The sequence below is a fragment of the Schistocerca nitens genome, chromosome 5, assembly GCF_023898315.1.
Source record: "Schistocerca nitens isolate TAMUIC-IGC-003100 chromosome 5, iqSchNite1.1, whole genome shotgun sequence".
Lineage (NCBI taxonomy): Eukaryota > Metazoa > Arthropoda > Insecta > Orthoptera > Acrididae > Schistocerca > Schistocerca nitens.
Genome location: NC_064618.1, coordinates 260,748,929 through 260,761,715, shown reverse-complemented (window position 1 = coordinate 260,761,715; position 12,787 = coordinate 260,748,929).

The following is a 12,787-nucleotide window of genomic DNA, read 5'->3' as shown; positions in this document are numbered from 1 at the left end:
GGTTGGCCCTGAGTAGTATTAGTACGCAAACTGACTGCCTAGAATAACAATAAAGGATCAAAGGAAATTTCCGTTAACACAATTGATGAATTAAGTTCCGAGCAACTATAAAAGCTACGAAACAACAAAGCACAAGTGTAACTGTTCTGTGTGTGTAAGTGTGATTCAACGTACACGTATCTGGCACAGTTCTTCCTCAATACGACAAGATATTTTAAACACCATTTACAATGAAGTAATTAAAAAACCAGAAATGCTATAATTGCACATAGAAACCAGAATTACAGTCTAATACATGAACACTAGCCAGATGCTTTGTTGACTGAACCTGTGACCAAGAGGCATTGTTTTTTAGGAAATTTGAAACAAAATATTTTTTTGTTACCTTCATATATATTGACGAAAAATACACTGTGATCATTGCAACATGCCCAATCGAACAGCATCTGCTGTCTCGCCCAACAGAACAACTGCACACGACACGCCCTCAACTAGTACTGCTATCGGCTTCCTCTCAACTAGCACTGCCCACGGCAACCTCTGAACTACTACTGCCCCAGTGGAGGCGGCGGAATAATACTCTTTGGCGCAATCTCTGGCGCTATGACTCAGTGTAGCCACCTTTCAATATCAGTGGCATCAAACTGTGAAGTCCGAACAAGACACAGCCAGGGCAAAAGCACCACAGGGGCTGAGATCCGAGCTGGTACCTGTGCCATAGAGACCCGCCACTTGCACGAGTTCTACCAGTGCCACGGGCGGCGCTGAGGATGAAGGTATCGACTTCGCCTCGGCCAATTGCCCGCCGAGTGCAATCCACGAATGGCCAGACGACAACGAACAGAAGCCTACTCGGAAGAGAAGAGAGTAGCTCTTGCCCACTAGGTTATAGATCATATTCCAGGGCTGACATAGACAGAGAACGTAGTTCAGTGAATTCTTAGCAGTGAACAGACAGTTGTAAATCGTATTTGCTATGTACTGTGACGTTTGCCTACGATTATTTACACTTAGCCATTAAGGGTCTTTTTTGTGTTGTATTACAAGCATTGTCGCAAGCTTCATTATTCAACTAGTCACAAAACCTTTTAACTCATTTGTTGACTTCGTTACCAATATGTTGCAAAGTTGTAGATCCTTGGTTCTCCTAACCTGTTACCTGACCCTGGGGCACCGCTATGTAATTGTGGCAGGGATGGTTCAAATGGCTGTGAGCACTATGCGACTTAACATCTATGGTCATCAGTCCCCTAGAACTTAGAACTACTTAAACCTAGCTAACCTAAGGACATCACACACATCCATGCCCGAGGCAGGATTCGAACCTGCGACCGGAGCAGTCTCGCAGTTCCGGACTGAGCGCCTAGAACCGCGAGACCACCGCGGCCGGCTATTGTGGCAGGGAGAAATTGTCTTAGCGGTGCACTGCACCAGTAGCCGTTTCACGAACTCACAAACTCGGCCTGCCGTAACAACACTGGCAACTCGGATTCCACAGCAGTAGCGACGAGGCCTTTGCAGAACTGGCGACGAGGGCTTACAAAATGGAGTACGTACGCTGAGGTGATGAAAGTCATGGGGCCCCATCATAATAACATGTCGGACCTTCTTTTGCCTGGAGTAGTGCAGCAATTCGACATGGCATGGACTCAAAAAGTTGTTGGAGGTCCTCTGCGGAAATACTGAGTCAGCCGTCCATAACTGCGGAAGTGTTGCTGGTGTAGGATTTTGTGCACGAACCGGCCACTGGATTGTGTCCCATAAATGTTCGATGAGGTTCATGTCGGACGATATGTGTGGCCAAGTCTTTCGCTCCAACTGTCCAGAATGTTCTTCAAACCAACAGTGAAAAGCCGTGGTTCGGTGACATGGAGCACTGTCATCCATAAAAATTCCGTCGTTGAATGGCTGCAGATGTTCTCCAAGTAGCCGAACATGACCATTTATAGGCAATGATCGGTTTAGTTAGACCGGAAGACCCACACCACACCATCTAAACACAGACCACACCATTCCGGAGCCACTACCCTTTTGCACTGTGCATTGTTGACAACTTGGGTCCACGGCTTCGTGGGATCTGAGCCACATTTCATCCCTACAGTCAGCTCTTAGCAAATGAAAGCGGGACTCATCTGATCAGACCACGGTTTTCCAATGGTCTAGGGTCCAACTGATATGGTTGCAAGAACCCCACCCCCATCTATACTAAACATCCAGAAATCTCTCAGTCTAGCCGGTGAGTCCGTAGATGGCGGTACAAGTGGCGTACAGCATAACTGGCCACTCTTTGCCACCCGAATTTTGCAGAAATTAAGCCAGTCCGTCCTTGAACTGATTTAGTTAGTCGCTGCTTCTCCCTACATGTTGCGTCGAGATGCTCTCGCAGTTCTATATCCTCTTGCAGAGCCGTAGCAGCGCCGTCGGTTTCTGAAAGTGTAATAGCACGGTCTATATTTTGCGTAATGAAGCCTAAAATGAACTTGTTCGCACTGATTATAATCTAACTATTAACGGTACGAGAGCGTGGTCCACCGCATAACTAGATCGAAATGCATATTATCGAGGATTGCCGACTATGGCGATCAATCTGTTACTTGAGCTTACAATTGGTACAGTTTGTATATGATCGTACATCTTCGGTTATGCCGAAGTTATTCATTTATTTATCAATATCAGCGTTCCCTGTAATTGTAAAATTACTGAACAGTAGTAATATTTATGACCCGTATATTCTTCCTAATGTCTGAGTGGCAAAAGGCAACTTTTGTTGGCAAATATTTATCAATGACACGTACTTGATTCGCACCAGAATAAATATGCTCTCCCTATGCATCTCTTTCCTACATGGTGAGCGCTTTCTGCATCGGTACCTCATTCCACTGACTCTGAAAGAGCCAGACGTCCAACCGCCTCTGCCGCCCGCTGTGGCCGAGCGGTTCTGTTCCGGTCGCAGATTCGAATCCAGCCTCGGGCATGGATGTGTGTGATGTCCTTAGGTTAATTAGGTTTAAGTCTAGCGGACTGATGACCTCAGATGTTAAGTCCCATATTGCTTAGAGCTATTTGAATTTCGACCGCCTCTGGTAGCCAGCTGAATTTCCTAACAATTTCTGAAATGGAATGTCCCATGTGTCAAAACCCAACTATCATTCCAATTTCAAAATTTTTAACTACCATCAGAAACCTTTTCACATGAAACATCTGAGTATAAATGACAGCTTTGGCACTGCTCTGCTATTTTACATGATTTTTACTCCATACTATCGCCATCTGTACATGTACACATTAGTATATAGCCATGGAGTGATTACAGCCTACTGTGCATGTTCGTACGGAAAATTCCAACCATCTTTACCCTTTATGCCAACAGTCACGTCACAAAAGAAAATCAACATACGTCGCCAGCAGACTGACCTCAGAACAAGAAATACTACACATTCTGACTATTTACAAATCGGGCTAGTCCTGTGACTTTGGGATGACGCTATTTGTCTAGAAATTATGGTAATAGCGAAACTTGATACACGTATTCACCTTGTGTTATATACCTTTGTGGTGTTTTAGTAAAATCTATGTGCAGTATTGTCGTTGTTATGGATTTAAAAGAAGTATGTCAAAATAGGACCAGTTCCTTTTCATAGTCATTCACACAACAAATGTGTAACTGTAAATATCATATTGATACGGCACTTTATTTGTTGAAAAATATCGAGGCACGCTATTATAATGTATTGCATTGTAGAGATAATTTCCTCTCTTTTATGGCCATGATTTTACGAGACAGGTGCTAGATAATATTGCAAGTGTGTTTGAGTAAATTGCCAGTACATATTGGTGCATATTTATATGCAGATGAAATTTAAGCATGAAGTCTGATTAGTTACCTCCTATTTATGCAGGTTCTCAAACGCTTGTGAGCATCTAAGTATTTCTGCATGAGACGGTTTCCTATTCAGGGTCATTGTAAAGTTATTGACTAGAATACATTCGACAATATGAATCACTGAAACACAAAACCTAAGGAAATATCGTTGGCTGCCACTTCTTTTATTACTACAAAATTTGAGTACTGGTCTTGTACTTTTTTAAGTATTTATTTTTTTATTTCTTAGTATGGTTTTACTTTTCTAATAACATGGCGAAAATATATTATAAACTTTTCATTGTCTACAAAAATCAGAAGGCAAATAAAGAAAATTTGAAAATAATAATGGACAAGTAGGGGTCCATATCACTTACCGTATTTACTGTAACAGTTTCATAGTACCAAATGCGTTGTTTTTTCGAGACACTAGGACCCCGTCTATAGTGTCATTGTAACATTGTTACTTAGAACAGAGATTCGACAATATGAATGAGGAAAAAAAATACTGTTGTCTGTCACTTCTTATCCCGTTACCGAAAAAACTTACATAAATTAGAATGTGAGCTATGTTACTGGAAAAAGCACAATATCATTGTTCTTTAGTTATCTAAACCAACAGTTCCTGGTGTCAAATTGTTAATATGTCTGTAAAACGCATATTAAAAGATTCGCGGTACTTCTTAAGGTGATCTATCTGTAGCAGCGAAGTAGTAACACACAAAATACTCTAAGCGCTAAACGGGCTAAAATGCGCCGTTCCAAAATCACGTGACTTGAGCTGCAGGAGATGTTGCGGACAGAACTCTCGTTCTGCACATCCGAATGGTCACTCCATAGATATTTATCCTCTATGCTTCAGACCCACCAACATTTTTGTTTATGTAGTGTGAAAAGACATTCTTTGTCCGAATAATAAGCATGGACAAATTAACTGAATAAAAATAATTAACTATGTTACTCCAAATAACAATTACATTAGGAGCTCATTAATTTGTCTCGCAGTGACAACTTTACTATCAGATTATATATTAGAGCTGTACTAACATTTTACTATATGCCTGGTGTAATATCCAATTCCATTCTATTCCTACGGGCTGTCATTACTAGAGTTATATTTGTGACATATGTCGCGAGAAAGTTGAGCGTGTTCCTTGGTTGAGCGCAAGATTAAAGATTACAGTAACTGATAAATGAACATAGGTGATTTCAAGCAGGACTGATTTGAAGTTCGTATGTAACTGCCTACAACTCAAATTAGAAAAAGTACAGAAGTGACTAATCAGGGATCCGACAGCTGGTGGGTTTGTGGAGGTATGTAGCATTATATGTCCACGCACAGGTCATGTAACTCGCGTAAATAACGGGCCGCTGATCTGCGTACATGCTGATTGGGACCTAGATGGATTCTATAGGGTTTATATCAGGCGAATTCGGTCGCCGAGACATCAACGCGAGTTCGCTATAATGCTCTTCAAAACACTGTAGCACACTTCTGGCTCCGCGACACGGACAATTATACTACTGAAAGATGACATCGCCGTCGGATGAGACATCAAGCATCAAGGGATGTAGGTGGTTTACAGCTTTCAGCGTGCCTTCGATTACTACCTTAGGTCCCAAGCGCAGGAAAATGTCTCCTATAGCGTGATATTGCTCCCACCGAGTCGACACGTTTCGTTTGATCGACGGGCGAATTCCGATGGTCCTGTGCCCACTGCAGTCGTAATTAACGATGTCACTGGGTCAGCGTAGGAAAATGTAGGACTGATCTGCTGCGGAGCTCCAACAATGTACGATAGATGGTGTGCTCCGAAACATATGTGCGTGCACCAGCAATATGCTCTTTCGACAGAGATGCCACAGATCACCATTCATCCTAATTTACACAGCAGACAAGCCTCTGAACCCCACGTTCTGTGCAGAATCGTGGACGTCCAACAATTTAGGGGCTAGTGGTACTTTCACTGTCCCTCTGCCTCTATCCATAGATGCCCACGACAGTAGCACGAGAACATTCGACCAGCTTCGCCGTTTTCGAGATGCCCGTTCACACTCTCTGTGTCATAACAATTTGTCCTTTGTGAGAGTCACTTACCTCAACGGATTTCCCCATTTTCAGTCCATATCTTCGGTCTGTGTTTGCTCCGCTTAGATATTTTTTTTTACCATGACACGTGCCCGCAACGCCGCCATGTGGCATCCAGCGTCGCGAGGGGCAGTGGCCGTAACGTTTTGGCTTACCAGTGTATCATTAACCATAGTTAAGTGCTAGTCTGAATGATGATTAATTAACTCAACTTATGTCATCGTCATATGCAACCTGCCTTTACAGCAATCGACATCTTGTTACTACGTTCGATCTGACCTTATGTTACTTAACCTTTGTATAAATATTAACTTAGACAGAATTGTGTTACTTCTCTGCTTATCTGCTTTCAAAAATGGCTCTAAGCACTTCGTGACTTAACATCTGAGGTCATCAGCCCCCTACACTTAGAACTACTTGAACCTAACTAACCTAAGGACATCACACATATCCATGACCGAGGCAGGATTCGAACCTGCGACCGTAGCAGCAGCGTGGTTCCGGACTGAAGCGCCTAGAACCGCTCGTCCACAGCGGTCGGCTATCTCCTTTCAACAGCAAACAATTAACTATTAGTAAGTATCATTGCGGCAATACTTTCAAACATTTGTGTATGTGTATAGATGTATGAATTTGGTTGTAATCACTGTTTGTAAGAGTGAATGCGAGTGCGTAAATGTGCTGCCTTGTTCATCTCAGTCACGTATTAAGAAGTAAATAACCACGGCTCGATTTTCAGAAATTAATTATAGCGTATTTGAAGCGTCTTGGGATAATCTAAGCCACTCAAAGGGCCATGCTTCTCTAAATTAATTTTGGCTGCGGAGGTGTTGTAGTGGAGCCCACTTCGAACGCTGAGATACTGATTAACTGTGGTGTTGCACTGAACTCTTGTTATCAGTGGATTTTAGAAAAAGAGTGAAGAGCATTGGTTTTGCTCATATTTGGGAGTTATGTTCGGAGATACCGTAGATCATGTCAGCGATTTACAACCTCCAGTAACTTTTGTAAAACAATCTTAACCAAACCAGGAGCATTATTACCAACCAGGGAGGCAGACGGATTCTGTCCGTTTTAGGTTCCAAATTAAAAAACCGCGGTGTACTCAGATACAATGCTGCAAATGGCCCTGTTTTCACCCTGCCTTCTTGCCACAGCCGCTAAAAGCAGCCGAGAATGGCCTCAGATATCTGGCAGCAAGCGTCACTCGTGCCGACATGTGCTGCGGTTTGCTGAAGTTTTCACTCAGTGCGTTCTATAACCGTTGACAAAGTCTCATCCATATCATGGATGAGACATCCTGGAAAGCATTCCGAAAGCACACTTGCCATCTTTCGCGAGCTCTCTAACTTTCTACTGGGGAAACCATTACCCGCCTAACGTTGTAGTTCCCATTCAGCAAAATACAGCCGGCCTTTGTGGCAGAGCGGTTCTAGGCGCTTCAATCCGGAACCGCGCTGCTGCTACGGTCGCAGGTTCGAATCCTGCCTCGGGCATAGATTTGTGGGATGTCCTTAGGTTAGTTAGGTTTAAGTAGTTCTAAGCCTAGGTGACTGATGACCTCAGATGGTAAGTCCCATAGTGCTTACAGCCATTTGAATTTTCAGCAACATACAGGTACCGCCTCTCGGCCGCCTCTTTGTTGTTCCCCGAACCTGGCCGGAAAACCTATCACTGGCGCAACAAAGATGCATTCCTTACTGGCTCAGATGCGTTTTCAAGACAGGAAAACACCTCGTACCTGTTGCTACGGCGTAATGGGGCAGTCGTAGTATCAGTTCACATATTCGTCTTCCGTACGAACGTCGAAATGCAAACATTGAGATAACCGATCGCGGAATAGAAAGCAACCGCAATAGCTTAGTAGTGAAGACGCATCAGAACCGGAAGAGACACCTCTAAGATTCTACAAAGATTACGTGAAACAACTTGCTCCCCTTCTAGCAGCAGTTTATCTTAGCTGGAGAAACGAAGATTACCTAGCGCCTGAAAAAAGCGCATGTCATTCCCATTTCGAAGAAGGTTCGTAGGGCGGATGCACACAATCATAGGTCTATATCGTTGACGTCAATCCGTTGTAGAATTACGAAACGTATTTTATGCTCAGGAATTATGACGTTTTTGGAGGACGAAAATCTCATCTACAAAAACTGAACATGGATTCCGCAAACATAAATCTTGATAAACTCAGTTCGCTCTTTTCCTCCACGAGATCCAAAGTGCTACAGACAAACGACGATCAGGTTAATGGCGTGTTTCTTGATCACAGGAAGGCATTTGACACTGTCCCGCACTGCAGTTTAGAGAAAGAAATAGTTGCTCATCGGGTATTGAACCAGATTTGCGACTGAATTCAAGACTTCCTTGCAGACAGAATTCGACACGTCTGTCCTAAGGAACAAAATCGACATTGTAATGGTAAGTTCTAGGGTACCCCTAGGAAGTGTAATATGGCCGTTACTGTTTATGATCTGGCAGAAAGCGTCACAAGCTCTTTAAGACTGTTCGCAGATCATACGATTGTCTGTAAGACAGTAGCAACTCTAGAAGACAGTATAGACTTCAGAATGACCTCCAGAGAATTCATGAATAGTGCAGACTCTGACATTTGACCCTAAACGTAAATAAATGTAACACATTGCGCACACACTGGAAAAGACGTCCACTACTGCACAGCTACACTGTTGATGAGAAACTGCTGGAAACAATATCCACGGTAAAATACCTAGGAGTACTTATCCAGAGCGACCTTAAGTGGAATGACCACATAAACAAATAGTAGGAAACACAGATGCGAAACTGTGATTCACCAAAAGAATCTTAAGCAAATGTAACGAAAGAAGCGGCTTGTAAGGTGCTTGTTGAACCGATTCTTCAGTATTGTTCATCAGTCTGGTATCCTTAACAGGTAGCACTGATAGAAGAGGTACAGAAGATACAACGAAGAGACTTTCGTCTCTTCACGGTATCGTTTAGTCGGCGCGAGAGCGTTACGGAGATGCTCAACAGACTACAATGGCAGACGTTATAAAGGAGACTTCGTGCAACACGGAGAGGTAGACTATTGAAGTTTCTATAGAGTATTTTGCGGGAAGAATCGGACAACATATTACTCCCTTCCACTTACACGTTGCGAAATGACCACGACGAGAAAATTCGAAAAATTAGAGAGAATGCAGAAGTTTACCGACAACCATTCTTCACACGCGCCATTCGATAGTGGTTGAGGGTATGGAGGATCAGTTAGTGCTACCAGAAGTACACTCCGCCACACACCGTTAGGTGGCTTGTGGAATATAATGTAGATGTTGATGTAAAGCCGCCACTGCTCGCTTCGCGCCCTCGACTGAGGACAAATCGCGCAGATGGCTTGTTTCCAGGATTCCAGCGGCACCTGTGGCGTTATAACTTTCGCCACAGGCTCCTTAGCGTCGCTCCTGCGTAGAGGGACAACACGAAGCCCGTTGACCGTCCAATTCATCTTGTGACCGCACTCAACAACCGAAAATGTGCACTACGGTAATAAAGGCAGTCAGAGACTAACTGAGAAAGTACAAACTGATCCCAGCAAGGAATCAAATTACCCAACTCTGCCGGTGCAGTTGGTTCAAATCTACACTATACAAGAAAAATAGAAACTAGCATGAAATCTACTCACATGACAGTAATTATCGCAGAATACACGAACTCTAAAAACAAAACTGAGACACTAACGGAAAATTAAAATTAATGTTAAAATTAATGTTAGGGTTCATTTTCTGCAGGTAGCACATATGAAAACTATTAAACTAACCGATATACAGGGTGGTCCATTGGTAGTGACCGGGCCAACTATCTCACGAAATAAGCATCAAACGAAAAAGCTACAAAGAACGAAACCTGTTTAGCTTGAGGGGGGAAACCAGATGGCGCAATGGTTGGCCCGCTAGATGGCGCTGCCATAGATCAAACGGATTTCAACAGCGTTTTTTTAAAAATAGGAACCCCCATTTTTTATCACATATTCGTGTAGTACGTAAAGAAATATGAATGTTTTTGTTGGACCACTTTTTTCGTTTTGTAACAGATGGCGCTGTAATAGTCACAAGCATATAGCTCACAATTTTAGACGAACAGTTGGTAACAGGTAGGTTTTATAAATTAAAATACAGAGCGTAGGAACGTTTCAACATTTTATTTCGGTTGTTCCAATGTGATACATGTACCTTTGTGAACTATCATTTCTAAGAACGCATGCTGTTACAGCGTGATTACCTGTAAATACCACATTAATGCAATAAATGCTCAACCTCATTGCATTTGGCAATACGTGTAACGAAATTCCTCTCAACAGCGAGTAGTTTGCCATCCATTGACAATGCGCCGACGCATGTTATCAGGCGTTGTCGGTGGTCACGATAGGAAATATCCTTCAACGTTCCCAACAGAAAGAAATCCGGTGACGTCAGATCCGGTGAACGTGCGGGCCATCCACCTGTCATGAAATATGCTATTCAATACTGCTTCAACCGCACGCGAGCTATGGGCCGGACATCCATCATGTTGGAAGTACATCGCCATTCTGTCATGCAGTGAAACATCTTGTAGTAACATCGGTAGAACATTACGTAGGAAATCAGCATAGATTGCACCATTTAGATTGCCATCGATAAAATGGGGGCCAATTATCCTTCCTCCCATAATGCCGCACCATACATTAACCCACCAAGGTCGCTGATGTCCCGCTTGTCGCAGCCATCGTGGATGTTCCGTTGCCCAATAGTGCATATTATGCCGGTTTACGTTACCGTTGTTGGTGAATGACACTGTCATCGTCCCGTAATGTCTCTTGTGCCCAGTGGCATAACTGTACACGACGTCAAAGTCATCGCCATGCAATTCCTGGTGCATGGAAATATGGTATGGGTGCAATAGATGTTGATGTAGCATTCTCAACACCGACGTTTCTGAGATTCCCAATTCTCACGCAATTTGTCTGCTACTGATGTGCGGATTAGCCGCGACAGCAGCTAAAACACCTACTTGGGCATCATCATTTGTTGCAGGTCGTGGTTGACGTTTCACATGTGTCTGACCACTTTCTGTTTCCTTAAATAACGTAACTATCCAGCGAACGGTCCGGACACTTGGATGATGTCGTCCAGGATACCGAACAGCATACATATCACAGGCCCGTTGGGCATTTTGATCACAATAGTCATACATCAACACGATATCGACCTTTTCCGCAATTGGTAAACGGTCAATTATTACACGGGTAATGTATCACGAAACAAATACCGTCCGCACAGGCGGAATGTTACGTGATTCCACGTACTTATACATTTGTGACTGTTAAAGCGCCATATATCACAAAGGTAAAAGAGTGGTCTAACTAAAACATCCATATTTATTTACGTACTACACGAATATGCAATAATAATGGGGTTCCTATTTAAAAAAACGGAGTTGATATCCGGTTGACCTATGGCAGCGCCATCTAGCGGGCCAACAATAGCGCCATCTGGTTTCCCCCTTCAAGCTAGACGAGTTTCGTTCTTTGTAGTTTTTTCGTTTGATGTTTATTTCGTGAGATATTTGGCCTGGTCGCTACCAATGGACCACCCTGTATACAAACTAGGTACTGCTGCTGATCCTAGAGAAGCTGTATTGAGAACACACGTGGCTATAGTGATGGTACAGCGTAAAAAAAATGTGTGTGAATTCCTAAGGAACCAAACTGCTTAGGTCATCGGTTCCTAGACATACACACTACTTAAACGAAATTTAACTTCTGCTAATAACAACACACACACCCATGCCCGAGGGAGGACTCGAACCTCCGGCGGGAGGGGCGCTACAACGTATCGCGAAGATAGATTAAAAAACAGGCAACCATATGTTTATATCATTTCTAAATGTAGAGAAAGATTTTGCGATGGTTTATTGGAATACACGCTTTAAAATTCTGAAGCTGAGGATAAAGTTCAGGGAGCTGGAGGTTACCTAAAATTCATTCGTAAGGCAAACTCCAGTTACAAGAATAGAAGTATTAAAGGCAGACAGTAGTTGAGAAGAAAGTGAAACATGGTTCAGTCTGTCATCCAACGTTACTCGATTTGTAAACTGAGTAAAATAAGCAAAACCAAGGAGACGTTTGGAAAAGTAATTAAAATTCAAAGAGAAGAGATAAAAGCTTTAAGGTTTGCCGATGATACTGTTATTCTGTCGCAGACGGCAAAGGAATCAGTTTAATGGATGGGTAATATCTTGATAATCGCTTATAAGATGAACGTCAGCAAACTAAATACAAGGGTAATGGAATGTAATCAAAATAAATGAGGTTATACCGCAGGAATTACATTGTCAAAATGGTTCAAATGGCTCTGAGCACTATGGGACTTAAAATCTGTGGTCATCAGCCCCCTAGAACTTAGAACTACTTAAACCTAACTAACCTAAGGGCACCACACACATCCATGCCCGAGGCAGCATTCGAACCTGCGACCGTATCAGTCGCGCGGTTCCGGACTGCGCGCCTAGAACCGCGAGACCACCGCGACCGGCTACATTGTCAAATGAGACTATGAAAGTAGTAGACCAGTTTTGCCGTTCGACAAAAAAATTAATTGAAGATAGCAGAGCTAAGGGGATGCAAAACGCAGGATGGAAATAACAAGAAAAGGAATCTTGAAAAAAATGAAATATGTTAATATCTGTAATAGATTTAAGTGTGAGGAAGTCTTTTCTGAAAGTGTTTGTCCAAAGTGTAGCCTTGCATGCAAGTGAAACATACGAGAGGTACTCAATAAGTAATGCAACATACTTTTTTTCTCGGCTAGCTTCTGTTGAATAAA